The sequence below is a fragment of the Cervus elaphus genome, chromosome 19 (assembly GCF_910594005.1).
Source record: "Cervus elaphus chromosome 19, mCerEla1.1, whole genome shotgun sequence".
In the NCBI taxonomy this organism is placed as follows: Eukaryota; Metazoa; Chordata; class Mammalia; order Artiodactyla; family Cervidae; genus Cervus; species Cervus elaphus.
Genome location: NC_057833.1, coordinates 6,072,883 through 6,088,787, shown reverse-complemented (window position 1 = coordinate 6,088,787; position 15,905 = coordinate 6,072,883). Strand labels below are relative to the sequence as shown.

Here is a 15,905-nt window from a genome sequence, read left to right as displayed (position 1 = left end):
GAGTGCAATTACGCGGTAGTTTGAGCATTTTTTGGCATTGTCTTTCTTTGGGATTGAAATGAAAACTGACATTTTCTAGTCCTGTGGCCACTACTGCATTTCCCAAATTCTCTGGCATATTCAGTACAACACTTTCACAGCATCATCTTTTAGGTTTTGAAATAGCTCAACTGAAATTCCATCACCTCCACTAGCTTTGTTCATAGTGATGCTTCCTAAGGCCCACTTGACTTGGCATTCCAGGATGTCTGGCTCTAGGTGAATGATCATGCCATCATGATTATCTTGGTCATGAAGATCTTCTTTGTATAGTTTTTCTGTGTAGTCTTGCAACCTCTTCTTAACATCTTCTGCTTCTGTTAGGTCCATACCATTTCGGTCCTTTATTGAGCCCATCTTTGCATGAAATGTTCCCATGAAATCTCTCCCTTGAAGAGATCTCTAGACTTTCCCATTCTATTGTTTTCCTCTATTTCTTTGCACTGATCACTGAGGAAGGCTTTCTTCTCTCTCCTTGCTATTCTTTGGAACTCTGCATTCAAATGGGTATATCTTTCCTTTTCTCCTTTGCCTTTCACTTCTCTTCTTTTCTCAGCTATATGTAATGCCTTGTCAGACAATCATTTTGCCTTTTTGTGTTTCTTTTTCTTGGGGATGGTTTGATCATTGCCTCATGTACAGTGTCACGAACCTCTGTCCGTAGTTCTTCAGATACTCTATCAGGTCTAATCCCTTGAGTCTATTTGTCACTTCCACTCTAAGGGATTTGATTTAGGTCATACCTGAATGGTCTAGTGATTTTCCCTACTTTCTTCAATTTAAGTCTGAATTTGGCAGTAAGGAGTTCATGATCTGAGCCACAATCAGCTCCCAGTCTTGTTTTTGCTGACTATATAGAGCTTCTCCATCTTTGGCTGCAAAGAGTATAGTCAATCTGATTTCAGTATTGACCATCTGGTGATGTCCATGTGTAGAGTCTTCTCTTGTGTTGTTGGAAAAGCATGTTTGCTCTGACCAATGGGTTCCCTTGGCAAATTTCTATTCACTTTTGCCCTGCTTCATTCTATATTCCAAGGCCAAATTTGCTTGTTACTCCAGGTATTTCTTGTCTTTCTACTTTTGCATTCCAGTCCCCTACAATGAAAAAGGCATCTTTTTAAGGTGTTAGTTCTAGAGGTCTTATAGGTCTTCATAGAACCATTCAACTTCAGCCTCTTCAGCGTTACTAGTCAGGGCATAAACTTGGATTACTATGATATTGAATGGTTTGCCTTGGGAACAAACAGAGATCATTCTGTTGTTTTGGAGATTGAATCCAGGTCCTGCATTTCAGACTGTTTTGTTGACTATGACAGCTACTCCATTTCTTCTAAGAGAATCTTGTCCACAGTAGTAGATACAATGGTCATCTGAGTTAAATTCACCCATTCCAGTCCATTTCAGTTCGCTGATTCCTAAAATGCTGATGTTCACTCTTGCCATCTCCTGTTTGACCACTTCCAATTTACCTTGATTCATGGACCTAACATTCTAGGTTCCTATGAAATATTGTTCTTTACAGCATCAGTAATATCACCAGTCATATCCACAATAGGCTTTGCTTTGGCTTTGGCTTTGGCTCCATCTCTTCATTCTTTCTGGAGTCATTTCTCCACTGATCTCCAGTAGCATATTGGATAGCATAGTGTCCAGGAGTCTCCAGCAGAGGCGTGGGTCAGCAGTGGCCTGCTGCAGGTCTGGGGGCACTGAGAGTAGCAGTGCATGCCTGGGACCTTTTGGAGGAGGTCCCATTATCTTCATTATCTCCACCATAGTTTGGTCTCAGGTCAAATAACAGGGAGGGAACATAACCTTGCCCATCAACAGAAAATTGGATTAAAGATTTACTGAGCATGGCCCTGCCCATCAGAACAAGACTTTGTTTCCCTTCAGTCAGTCTCTCCCATCAGGAAGCTTCCATAAGCCTCTTATCCTTCTCCATCAGAGGGCAGACAGACTGAAAACCACAATCACAGAAAACTAACCAATTTGATCGCATGGACCACAGCCTTATCTAACTCAATGAAACTATGAGCCATGCCACATAGGGCCACCCAAGACGGATGGGTCATGGTAGAGAGTTCTGACAAAATGTGGTCAGCTGGAGAAGGGACAGGCAAACCACTTCATCACTCTTGCCTTGAGAACCCCATGAACAGTATGAACAGTATAAAAGAAAACTGGATGATTACTATAAAAGGCAAAATGATAACAACCTCTGGGTGGAGGGTGAGAAGGTGATGCAACTGGGGAGAGGAAAACAGGGGAATTTTGAAAGAACTGACAACAAACACAAAGGTGCATGATTTATTAAAACTTCTTAAGCCAAAATACATATTCATACACTCTTCTCTATGATATACTTTTTTCCCTCTTTTTAAAATTTAAATATATTAAAAAAATTTTTTTACAATGTTGTATTGGTTTCTGCCATATAACAATGCAAATCTGCCATAATTATACATACATCCCCTCCCTCCCTAGCCTCCTTCCCCTCCCCCCATGCCATCCTTCCAGGTGATCAGAGCGCACCATACTGGGCTCCCTGTGCTACACAGAATCTTCTCTCCAGCTATCCATCTTATACCTGATAGTGAATATATGTTGATGCTACTTTCTCCATCCATCTCTTTCCCTTCCTCCCCCACAGTATTCACAAGTCCATTCTATGATATACTTTTAATAAAACAAATGGAAAACTGCATAGTAAATAAATTTTTTGAGATCCCCAAACTGAGTTACTGCACTTGTTCACAATGTTGCAACCTGACATATTAATAGAATCTTTGTTCATAATTTTTTTCCATCTAACACATTCTAGATTTCAATTCTTGACTCTCCTGATGCCAAAATATAATTATACTATGGTATGTTGTTTAACCATGTGTAACTAAAATGACACCATTGAATTGTGGTAGTGTGTGATGTTTTCCAACTGTTAAGAGGTTGAGGATATAATTTCATGTTGCATATATGTTCCTGAAGACTATTTCATAGATTTACATGATACTAGAAAGATCTCCTTCATGTTACTAAAATTATAGATTAGAAATGAGCTATTGTTTGGTACAGAAGTCAGGAGACTGCTTCAAGAGTACTACTAATACATTTTGGGAAACACTACTCAGGCCTAAAAGGGCCAGTTTGTGAAGCCAGAATTGCCATTACTGCTGTTTTTGTGCAGTTTGGCATAGCAAAATCTGCTCAGCCGTGTCCGACTCTTTGTGACCCCATGGACTATATAGTCCATGGAATTCTCCAGGCCAGAATACTGGAGTGGGTATCCTTTCCCTTCTCCAGGGGATCGTCCCAACCCAGGGATCAAACCCAGGTTTCCCACACTGCAGGCAAATTCTTTACCAGCTGAGCCACAAGGCTAGCCCAAGAATACTGGAATGGGTAGGCTATCCCTTCTCCAGCAGATGTCCCAACCTAGGAATCAAACCAGGGTCTTTTGCATTGCAGGCGGATTCTTTACCAACTGAGCTGGGGGAAGCCCAGTTTGGCATCAGTCAAGGACATATTTGGGGCTATGCTGAGAAAGGAAACCTTGCCCAGTGGACTAGAATTGGAGCTTAAGTGGGTAAGGGGAGAAAGTTCATAGCAACCAATTATAGTCCGACTTGTTTATTTCCTACCAGTGTCTTTTATAGAAGACTCTTTCACCCACTGTTTTCACATCTCAGTATGTCCTTTCTCATGATCCTTAAGGTTATTCTATCCTTTAAAATGTAAGATTATTCTATATTTTAAAGCTAGAAAGTTTTTCTTTTAAAAATAAATAGATAAAATTCATATAAGTTTCTCTGCAGATTACAGATCAGTCTTTAGAATATCTGCTTCTCTTGCTACATCCTGTAAAATATTTTTATTGCTAATTTATATCTACCTATAAAGAGACACACTTTATCTTAAGATCTAAATTAATCATTATTTTGCATAACAGGTAGAGAATGGAGTTTTACTATGACACTAGTAGGACTAGAGTTCTAGCCCCTTTCTGTGTAAGTCATGAATATATTTTAGGACTATTTTGCAGTGAGAATATAAGTAATAGTATTCTCACCAAGTAATACAATAGATACAGTGTTCTGAAAAGTCATGCTCTGTGCATTTAACTCAACTTGGCAGAAATCCCCATTCCTTCTATGGAGGATACTAATACTATGTATAGAAATTTACACAGAAAATATGCTTACAGACTTCTTGAGCTAGAGTTTAAAATATGCAACTTAAATTGGATCAATTTTATGTAAATATTCTGTGGGAATTAAAAGAACTTAGAATGGAACTTTGATAAACTCTTACACACGCATCCCATATGCATATGAATATATGAATGTGTGTGTTTGTTTACTTGTTTATTTTTCTTCTAAATCGTTCACCTTGGACAACCAGTTGAAATGAAATCAGCCTGATTCCGAAAGAAATGCAGCTTTCATTAAACAGAGGTACTACATGAAGGTAGGTCTCTGAAAAACCTAAGTATTAAAATCTCCAGAAATTATTGGCAAATTCTAAGCTATAATGTACTTCAAATTAAATGACTTTATCACAATTTTGTTTGTTTTGAGCAAACTGTACTGAACTAGTTGAAGATACATGCACACATACACACACATGCAGATCATTGGTGTATACCTAAATAAATTTTCCAAAACAAATACATCTTTGCAAACAGGACTTATATACACAGACAAAATATTATCATATCCCAGAAATTCCCCATATATTCCCTTTTAGTCACTAGTCTGTCCCCAAAGGAAGTCACTATTGAACTTCTAACACCACAGAAGTGAAAGTGGTAGTCACTCAGTCGTGTCCGACTCTTCGTGACCCCATGGACTGTAGCCCAGAGGTTCCTCTGTCTATGCGATTTTCCAGGCAAGAATACTGGAGTGGGTTGCCACCTCCTTCTCCAGAGGATCTTCCCATCCCAGGGATCGAACCTGTAACACCATAGATAAAGTTTATTCATCTTTGAACCTTATGTAAGTGGAATCATATGGCATGTACAAATTTGTGCCTTTTTTCCTTGACTCAAAACTCTGTAAAAGTTTTCCATGTTGATTTATGTATTTATATTTTACTCATTCACATTGCTGTTTAATATAAAATAATGATTTTAAGGCATCAACTATCCATGACTATATACATTGTGTTAATGATATCGTATTTAGGAAAATACTACTTTGAGTGTCAGTGGCTTAAGCTGGCAGTATAACAGGGTGTAAAATTTGGGATCACAGGAGCTGGAGGAAAGGCAGTAGCAGAGGCTCTTATTAACTCTTCCCCTCCGTAAAAAGAAGGCTGACTTTACTCCTCAGTTCCTATAGCAAACCCCTATTATCAGGCTATGGTAATTTACCTTATTCCTAATTTAGCAGACCCTGATGGTTGGCTTATCCAAGAGCCATTAAAACTATTGTCCTTTCTTCTCTTTTCTCAATAGGGGATGAAAGAGCCCGATATATATTTTCCCCCAATCTCTAATACTACTTAGGAATGACCATGTGATACAGTCCTGCCAATGAAGTAAATTTAAGAGGGAGTTTTGGGGGGTGATTTCTAGGAAAACTTTAATTTTTTTGTTAAAGAGCTAAATGTGGAGAGGTAACAACCCAGAATAGCCAATATCCAAGTCAATATCGAAAGAGAAGAACAAAGTTGGAAGACTGACAGTATCCAACTTTAAGATTTACTAAAGAACTTTTTAATGGCAGAGTAATATTCCATTGTGTATTTGTACCATAGCTAAAAAAACTATGGTTGGTGAACAAAATAGACAAATAGACTGATATAACACAACACAGAATACAGAAATAGATCTCTATAGTCAACTGATCTTTGACAAAGGAAGGGAAATACAATGGGGCAAATATAGTCTGTTCAATGAAAGGCAGTGGATTTCTACATGCAAAGAAATAACCCCAGACACAGACCTTATATATGTTATGAGTTAACTCAAAATGGATCACAGATCTAAATGTGAGACACAAAACCATAAAAATCCTAGAAGATGACATAGGAAAAAACCTAAGTGACCTTGGGTATGGTGATGCCTGTTTACAACACCAAATTCTATTGAAAGAACTAATTCACAACCTGGACTTCATAAAATTAAAAACTTCTTCTCTGCAAAAAAAAAAAAAAACAAACAAATGGTGGCATGAGGATGAGAAGACAAGTTATAGACTAAAAGAAAATATTTGTAAAAGACACTTCTAATGAAGAACTGAACTTATATTTTACAAATGACAATAGAGAAACAAATGATCTGATTAAAAAGTGGGACAAAGACCTTAAGAGACCTTACCCCAGAAGACACATGCATATCTCATATTATTGTGCTTCACTTTCTTGCAGTTTGCAGATGCTGTGTGTTTTTTGTTTTTTTTTTTTTACAAACTGAAAGGTTATAGCAAACCTATGTCAAGCAAGTCTACTGATGCTATTTTTCCAACAGCCTTTCCTCACTTCATTTCTCTAGGTCACATTTTGATAATTCTCAGAATATTTCAAACTTTATTATTATTATCATATCTGTTATGATGACTTGTGGTCAGTAATCTTTGATGTCACTACCATGACTTGCTAAAGACTCAGATAATGGTTAGCACTTTTTAGAAATAAAAAAAAGAAAACCTAGTTACTTAATCATGTCCGACTCTTTGCACACCATGAACTGTAGCCTGCCAGGTTCCTCTGTCCATGGGATTTTCCAGGTAAGAATACTGGATTGGGTTGCCATTCCCTTCTCAGGGGATTTTCCCGACCTAGAGATTAAACCCAGGTTTAATATGTGCTACGAGCAGATTCTTTACCATCTGAGTTACCAGGGAAGACCTTTTAGAAATAAAGCATTTTTTAATTGAAATATATGTTTTTTAAAGATATAATGTTATTGAGCACAATAGACTGCATCATAGTGTAAAAATAACTTTTCTGTGCACTGGAAAATCAAAAATTCATGTGACTTGCTTTGTTTCCATATTCACTTTACTGTGGTGGTCTGGTGGTCTGAACCTGCAATATCTCTGAGATGTGCCTTATACAGTGGCAAATAAGCAAATTAAAACTTCAATATTACTACACATCTATTAGAATAACCAAAATCTTGAACACTAAAAACCAATGCTGACAAGGATGTGAAGCAACAAGAACTCTTATCTATTGCTGGTGGGAATGCAAAATGGTATAGCCACTTTGGAAGATAGCTGGATAGTTTCTTAGGAAACTAAATGTAGAGCCATTCTTTGCTATCTGACTGAGAATTGACTCCAGGACTCCCCTCACCCAAATATACCAAAATCCATGGATCCTTATGTCCCTCATATAAATGCATAGCATTTATATATAACCTATGAGCATCCTCCCATATACCTTCAATCATATCTAGACTATTTATAATATTTAATACAATGTAAATACTATATAAATAGTTGTCAATACAGTGTAGCTTCTATGTGAATACTTGCCAGTGCAGGGCAAAGTCAAATTTTGCTTTCTGGAATTGCTTTTCTGGAATTTATTTTTTCAAATATTTTCGATCCATAGTTGGTTGAATCCACAGATGTGGAATCTGTGAATATGAAGGATTGGCTGTATTCACAGGTTTCACCTGTGTTTTACAGATCATATTACCACATGACACAACAAACTCAGCCCTTGTATTTACCCGAAGGAGCTGAAAATGTCTATCCAGACTAACACCTGCACACAGATGTCTATAACAGCTTTTTGCATGACTGCCAAAATTTAGAAGCAACCAAGATGTCCTTCAGAAGGTGAATGATTAAATAAACTGTGGTCCATCCAGACAATGAAATGCAGGCATATTTCAGAGATATGACAGATTTGATCTCAGACTATCACAATAATAAAGTAAGTACTGCGGCAGAGTCACAAACCATAACACACGAGTTATATTTATACTCTACTGTCTATTAAGTGTCCAATAGCATTATGTGAAAAGGCTACACACTGTGTGATTCCAGCTATTCTGGAAAAGGCAATGTGCTTGGTACTATGTACTATTGTACTATGGAGATAGTACAAAGATGGGTAGTAAGTAGGGCTGGAGTGGGGAAAAGGATGAATGGGTAGAGCAGAGAGGGTTTTTAGGGCCGTGAAAATACTTCGTATGAGACCCCAACAGCTAGTATATGTCATTACACATTTGTTAAAACCCATAGAACTCATAGATTGTAGAACACCAAGAGTGTTCTACACCAAGAGTATCACACCAAGAGTGAAGCCTAAGGTAAATTATAAACTTTGGGCAATTATGATATAACATGATTCATCAATTAGAACTGAAGTGATTTAGCACATGCATGTGTGGGGTAAGGTATGTATGGAAAATCTCTGTACCATCTACTTGATTTTGTTGTAAACTTAAAACTTCTCTAAAAAATAATTAAATGAAACAAGAAAAAAAGAGATAAGAGAGGGGATCATTGACTTCTTGAAAGACAACATCTTTATTAAAAATTTAAAACTCCATATTCATCCAAAAGATGAGCCATGCCTAGTTATGAAATAACTGAAATACTTTCAGATGTTTTGCTTTTTAAAAACAATCTATGAATTTCTTGCTATGGTTGCACAACTTGAGCAAACATTCAAATATTTTAGTTTACCGCTTCTTGGCTTTTTGGCTAAGATCAAGTGTAGTATCTGTTCTTATCAGTTTAATATCTGATAAACTCTGGGAATTGGTGATGGACAGGGAGGCCTGGCGTGCTGCAGTCCATGGGGTCACAAAGAGTCAGTCACGACTGAGTGAATGAACTGAATTGAGCTGAACTGAATGTCCTCTATTGAGAACAACATATTAAGTGGATTTTTGGAGCAGGAAGTTGGAATAGAGGCTTGCTCAGACAAATACTTTACTGTGTAGACTCTCCTTGGTCCACTGGAGAATTCTGGTGGTAGACTGCTAGCTAAAAGTGAAAGTGTTAGTTGCTCAATCATGCCCAACTCTTTATGACCCCGTGGACTGTAGCCCGCCAGGCTCCTCTGTCCATGGAATTCTCCAGGCAAGAATAGTGGAGTGGGTTGCCATGCCCTTCTTCAGGAAATCTTCCCAACCCAGGGATCGAACCCAGGGCTCCTGCATTGCAGGCAGATTCTTTACCGTCTGAGTCACGTGGGAAGAGCCTTAGCTAGTTAGTGAAGCGAAAGTTGCTCAGTTATTTCCAACTCTTTGTGACCCCATGGACTATATGGTCCATGGAATTCTCTAGGCCAGAATACTGGGGTTGGTAACCTTTCCCTTCTCCAGGGGATCTTCCCAACCCAGGGATTGAATCCAGGTCTACCACATTGCAGGCGGCTCTTTACCAGCTAAGCCACAAGGGAAGCTAGCTGAGCACCTAGCTAAAATCCCCAGAGGTCAATGGACTTCAAACATGATTATTATCCCATCAGTAACAGAAAATAGCTTTTTACATCTTCCTTTAAACAGGTAGACTACTATAATCATAGTTCTGAAATGCTTTATTGTCTCATTAAATTAACAGTTTCCCACAGACTTTTGGTCTCTGGTTTTGGGGTTGAGATGGTAGGGAAAGAGCATTTAAAAGTCCTTTGCTCCTCTTGTTGAAAACTGAAACTTTTATTTGTACCTATTTATTTTTATTTTTAGCAAGCAACCCTTTATTTCTCCCTTGTTGGCTTTCTATGGCAACATCTAAGTAAGAATAAATTGGAGTTAACCTGTTTTCTTTTCATCAAAAGTAAATCTGATATCTTAAAATATAGATGGATATACCCCAATGAGTATTTCATGAGTATTTGGAATCTTTCCTATCAAAAGACATCTTATTAACAGTCTATTTTTCTTATGTTTGTGATGAGACAGTATGCTGTATTGAGTTGACTTAAACAATGTAGTCAGAAAAGCTGTCCTCAAATCTTACTGTTAGTAATATTTTAATAGAGAACTTGAAGAATCATTTAAAAAAATGTATGTTAATAATCCTGCTTTGCTTCCTTGGAGAAACACTATTTTTTATAAAACTGAGAGCCCCATTAGTGAATTTTTTTCATTCCTATTACATTTTATAGCAGGAAAATCAGAGAGTTTGGGGTTTTAAATAACAACTGTGTGGTGTTTGTGAAGTTGAAAATTTTTCTGCATGCTCAGATATCCTGTCTGATAAGTCTAGACAATTTTAATGAAACTCGTTCACTTAAACTACAGATCACATTGTGACGTGAAAATGATGGCAAATATTTCCCAGAAAAGCCAAAAATGAGTATTTATGAATATTTGTTCTTCTTGTAAACCACTAATTGTCAGCAGAAGGAATGCATCAAGAGCTCTGATATAACCATTTTATGTAGATTTTGCATGGTATATTAAAACTTTAGAATTTGATAAATTTGGAAGATAGGAAAATAAAATCCCAGATGAAAACAAACACATGCAAAAATGCACATTTTCTAAATGATGAATAATAATATAGCTAAGACTCATGTACATCGAGGGTTATTTATCAGACTGTACTCAAGCATGGTGCAAGAAGAAAGTACTTATGCAGCACGTAAGCCAGCCTCTGACCAGCTCTGGCACCTAAACAGGAGGATTTTTGGAGCCACGAATGTCTTCTGCACAGATAGGGTTTTATTTAGTGCCAGGGGCATGTCTTTTTCTACTTACATTTCCTGGAAAATAAGTACATATTTTGTAACCAGCCTATGAATAATGAAATACCTTCTCATGAATGGCCGACTTCAGAGAGCTCAGGATTCCAACCCGGGTAAACAAGGATATATTTGTATGCCGGTCTAAGGTTTATATGTGTCTACGCTGCGTTCCACAAACCACCTCACAAAAAGGTTTCTGAAGCCTCTTCTGACTCCCTCTTCCCACATTTCATGAAGGAATGTGTGTATGGAAGAGGGATGGCTCTTTACAGAAGGATTCTAGTCAAGTGTTTCTGTTGTGTCAACCACAGGCTACTTTAGAAAGTAGAGCAATTTGGAACATTCTTTTGGAAAATTGGTAGCATTCTACTGAAAGATGGAAGAGAATAAGTGCTCTTAGTTCTTTGGAGAGATTTTAGAGGCTTCTTACTAATGGACAGGGTCAAAGACTTCGATGATTCTGAACTAGGATGCGAAAGAAGATTACTATGTTCTGAAAAGGAAGGAAGTAGAGGTAGAAATGAGTTGTGTTTATGATGTGTGGTCTGACCTCCCGATGTCTATGCTCCTTGTTTTATTGAGCATCTAATTTTTTGATTCCTTCAGACATGTGCTTAGTGAAATGTTCAAACCACCCCCATACCAATTTTCCCTCCCATACTACACCTCTCCCCACACACATACATAACTCAGATGGATAAAAGTCCCTCAGGGTTCCTTTCTTGAAGACAGAAGGTACAGTTGGTCTGCAGATCGTCAGTGAGATGACTCTGGCATCTCTCAATTATAGACTCAATGGATTCCTTTGACTTCTCAGAGATTGGATGAGATGGAAACTATAGAGATAACTGTAACTAAAGAATCAAACTTTTAAATTTCAGTTTTTGCTTAAAGAATTATACAAAAATAATCATGATTCATGTGTTGCTTAACATCTAGAAATTTAGATAGATATTGGCAACATTTACTACCCACTTGATTTTTTATTTTTCAAGCAGATTTGGGCTTTATTTTTCTCTCAGGTAATTCACTTACAATTTGATATGTCAGCAGGTGGCTATGGTGCCTGATCAAGGCATTCTTATCTGAAACGAGTGTAAATCATGCAAATAAAAACCCTAACTCAAAGATAAGAGGATATTCCCTATTCAAATATACAACTGTTCAAAGAGCAAAGAGATTTTTCTCTCTAAGAAAGTATAATGTGGTGTCTTTGATGTGTAACTTGACTAGTATTAATGTTCATTACTATAAAATCATTTTTATTTATTCATTAATTTTGAAATGATACTAATCTCTATACTCTCCAAAATATTTTGAAAATAGTAGTGAATTGTAACTTGTGTTTGTACTAATAGTGGCACCACTATAGGTGTTAAACAGAAATAACAGCTGTGCTTTTTTCTGAAATGAGTCTTAAATTTTGCAAGTCTTTGTTATGCAAGAGTCTCAGAGATACATCCATTGCATAAAATATGACCACGCTGTAATTAAGTGATCATTGTGAAATATTCCATCAAAACATACAAAGAAGAAAGTAAAAATCATCCATAAGCCTAACACTAAGAAATACACTTATGATCTTTAAAAGAAATTCTTAATACATATAATTGCTGAAGTGTTTAAGCAGAATATTAACTTATATTTTTCTTATGATACAAAATTAAAGTCAGGTTAGAAGAAACACAACATCAGTTAAGTACCTCAGTTACTTAAATACTACTGCTCCGTAGCTATTGCTTACTTGGATCTATTTCTACCCCCATTACTACCGTCAGATTTGAAGAAAACACAACTCCTGCTGCCTTCTGTTATGTGATGGTGCTCCTAGATCCCTTCACTCTTCTAAATATCAAAGTCCTTGACTCTACTTCCAAAATACACCTCAAATGCTCTCGCATTCCTTCATTTTCCCTGCCACCGCCCTTGTGGAACCCTCCATCATCTTGTACTTAGTTTAATGTTAAAGTCTCCCCACTAGTCTCCTTGCTTCAACTTCTGCCCCTTTGGGACTTCCCAGGTGGGCCAGTGTTTAAGACTCCCTGCTTCCACTGCAGGGGTTGGCTGATTGATCTCTGGCTGGGGAACTAAGATCCTGTGTGCTGGTGGTATGACCAAAAAAATAAATAAAATAATATTGCCTCTCCATTCAACAGTCAAAAATGGCTGATAATAAATGACTGGGTTTGTTTGTTTAATCATTCATGAATTTGCACCTACTTTAAGGTTAGTAGTTTCCTAGGCACTGGGGGTAAATCAGTGAACAAAATGAAGTTCCTTTTTTCATGCCACAACTGATAGGTTCTTGAATTCCCATGCTTTCTTAGGCTCCATGTTCTTGCTCAGGGCACTCAGTCTGCCTGGAAGGACTTTTTCTGAGTCACATCCTTGCTTTGGTTACTTGCACCAGTGTTTCTTCAAGATTAACGAAAATGGTAACCTCTTTGAGGAATACTTCTGTGTCTCGCACCTTACCAGGCTATGTTAATGCAAATATTTGTGCTTTTTAACATTTTCTATGCATTCCTGTCTCTCAGCACTTGCACTGTATCATCATAGTTAATTACCTCTCTGTCTTCCTGCATTAGACTGTGAAATCTTCCTAAGAGGGGGACTCTGTGTTTCCACTCTTGTTTATTAGATCACAACATGACCCATGACCTAACTGCATTATTGAAAGGCTGTTGAGACAAAACATTTAGACAGTTTAATTTCAACATCACACAGATATGAGGCAGCAAAAAAAAAAAAAAATCTAATGAAGAGTCTCAGGTTCAGAGGTCCATTCTGGGCTTTTTCTTTGATATTTTCTGGACAAGCTTTAGAATCTGGCTGATTGTGAATGCCTCTAATTAAGGTAGGGATCACATAAGCAGAAAACAAAGACAGTCGATGTGTATGCTCAATTGCTCAGTCATGTCTGACTCTGCAATCCTATGGACTGTAGCCCACACCAGGCTCTTCTGTCAATGGGATTTCCCAGGTGAGGATACTGCAGCAGGTTGCCATATCCTTCTGCAGGGTACCTTCCTGACCCAGTGATTGAACTTGTGTCTCGTGTCTCCTGCATTGGCAGGCAGGTTCTTTACCACTAGCAGAAGACAGCCAATATCAAACCCATTTTTACCCTTCCTGCTGGGTGATTCTCTGTAAATTGTGTAAGTGTGAGATACACTTTTCTCATTTACATCTCAATAATTAATATGGAGGTCATGAAATATCTAGTTGGTTTTCTTCCAGGCAAATGAAAGTGTTCATGCTAATGGTGAGATATCCATGCAATGTGAGCTTTTATTTCAGTCACTGGTAATTTTCTGACTGTTCTTGAAGTCTGGATCTATCTTTTAGGTCTATTCATCTCCATCCTCTTATTTTTCCAGGCACAGGAATGTGGTAGGGTGTGTTAGACAGTGGTTTACAGTCAAACGTAATTGGTCAGATCTGTCAGAGAATATGTTTTTCTGAGATTCTGTCTGCGGAAAGAACATTGAATCCACATGTGTTGTTTTCTCTTGTTGCCACTGACATCCAGAAGTCAATAGCTGGTCTGTTTTTAGCTTTTTAAAAACTTTTCTTTCTTTTTGTTTTAATGTGGCTTTCCTATTTTTCTAAACTTACCCCAGATGCCAAGATTGCTTCAATTCTAGCCTTTTCTCCAGGGCTTTACTTTGTATGGACAATGGGGTCAGTGCATGATTGTTATCACTTTCCTCTGTAAAGTGAAGCTGATAATCCTTATGTTTTCTTAGGCTTATCTAAAGACGAATTGGCTGTTTAAAACTGTTTTAAAGTTGAATTTTATGCTTTTCTAATTGAAGGAGTATTTTTAAAAATAATTGAAAAAAATTGACTTTAAACACCAGAAAACATATTCTTCTTCTTGGCTCAGGATTCATTGGCTTGATTTTGCAAAGGCCAAAGACTCATTTTGTTAGTGTTGAATTTATTCACCTTCTTAATCTTGGCTCAGAATATGTAATCTTTGTGTGGGGACTGGAGATTGGAGTCTTAAGGATACACCTTCGTGTTTTAACAGGAAGGAAAAAAGACTCATATTAAAACTTGCCTTAGATTTAATAGTGATCACTCTCCAGAAGAACATAGCTCTATGTTTAGAGGGAAAAAAATGACTAGAGGCTCTCACCAGCCCAAGTTTCAATTCTAAAAGAACAAAAATACTCAATTTAACCTGAACCCATGTGAATTTCTTGAATCTCAGCCGAGCTTCTTTTACAACTGGAAAGTACTGGGACCACCCCGAAAAAACAGACGATGATTTTGCCTTAAAAAATCATTAAATAAATATTGATTTCTCAGGAGAAAAGCTCAAGCCACAGACATCCACACCCAATAATTAGCTAATCGACTCTAAATGTCAAAGATGAATAGAAAAAAATATTTAAAAAGAAACTACAACCTTTATTTGTGGTTTAGCAGGTATATTAAATACTATAACCAAATTTCTGTTGTCTAGAGTTGGATTGCCATATGCTTATTTGGTTTTAAATATTTAACAGATTTTTAAAGTTAAAACGTTTTAATACAAACTGCTGGTTAAATAATTTTCCTAATGTTCTTATTTCCTTTTTCCTGTGACTAACGATTGAGAAAGCATAGTTATTTTTGCTTGAAAATTATCTGAAACTACTTAACTTACTTCAAAAATGAGCATAAATATTGAGGACCGTTTGTACTTTTTACTTATTGCCTTCCATTCAGATCATTTACTATAAAGTATAAATGGGAATATAAGGTGGTCCTCAGAGTGTTTATACTTTAAGTCGATGTGTTATCTTTCCAAATGTTTTATTGTTAGTACATCTATTAATTATTCTCTGTACACACTTTCTAATTTGATACATATTCCAGGATTTTCTTCTAGGAAGCTGATCTGTATATGTAGTATTATGAAATTGATTATTGATATATAAATTCATTATCTTGGGCATATCATAAGAGTTGTGTATTGACTGATTGCTCCAATTCATAAATTTCACATTTGGGGAAGACAGAGTCATGGTAAAATATGGTCTGATAATTATGAGAGTTTTTCTCAGAAAATTAAAAGTAGAATGCTGTTCAAGATTGTTTAAAAACACACAATTTTCCTGAAGTCCTCTTTGCTCCCTAATTATGAAGGACCCTGAAGTGACTTCGAGGTTGGTTATCTACCTAAAAGATCAAGTGGCAAGGATTGTCACTACAGGTTCTTA

At 37.0% G+C, this 15,905-nt stretch overlaps 1 pseudogene; it reads left to right on the top strand.

Annotated features, from left to right (window-relative positions):
* Positions 1-8,679: 8,679 nt before the first annotated feature.
* LOC122676290 lies at positions 8,680-8,979 on the top strand (annotated as a pseudogene).
* The last annotated feature ends 6,926 nt before the right edge of the window (positions 8,980-15,905 follow it).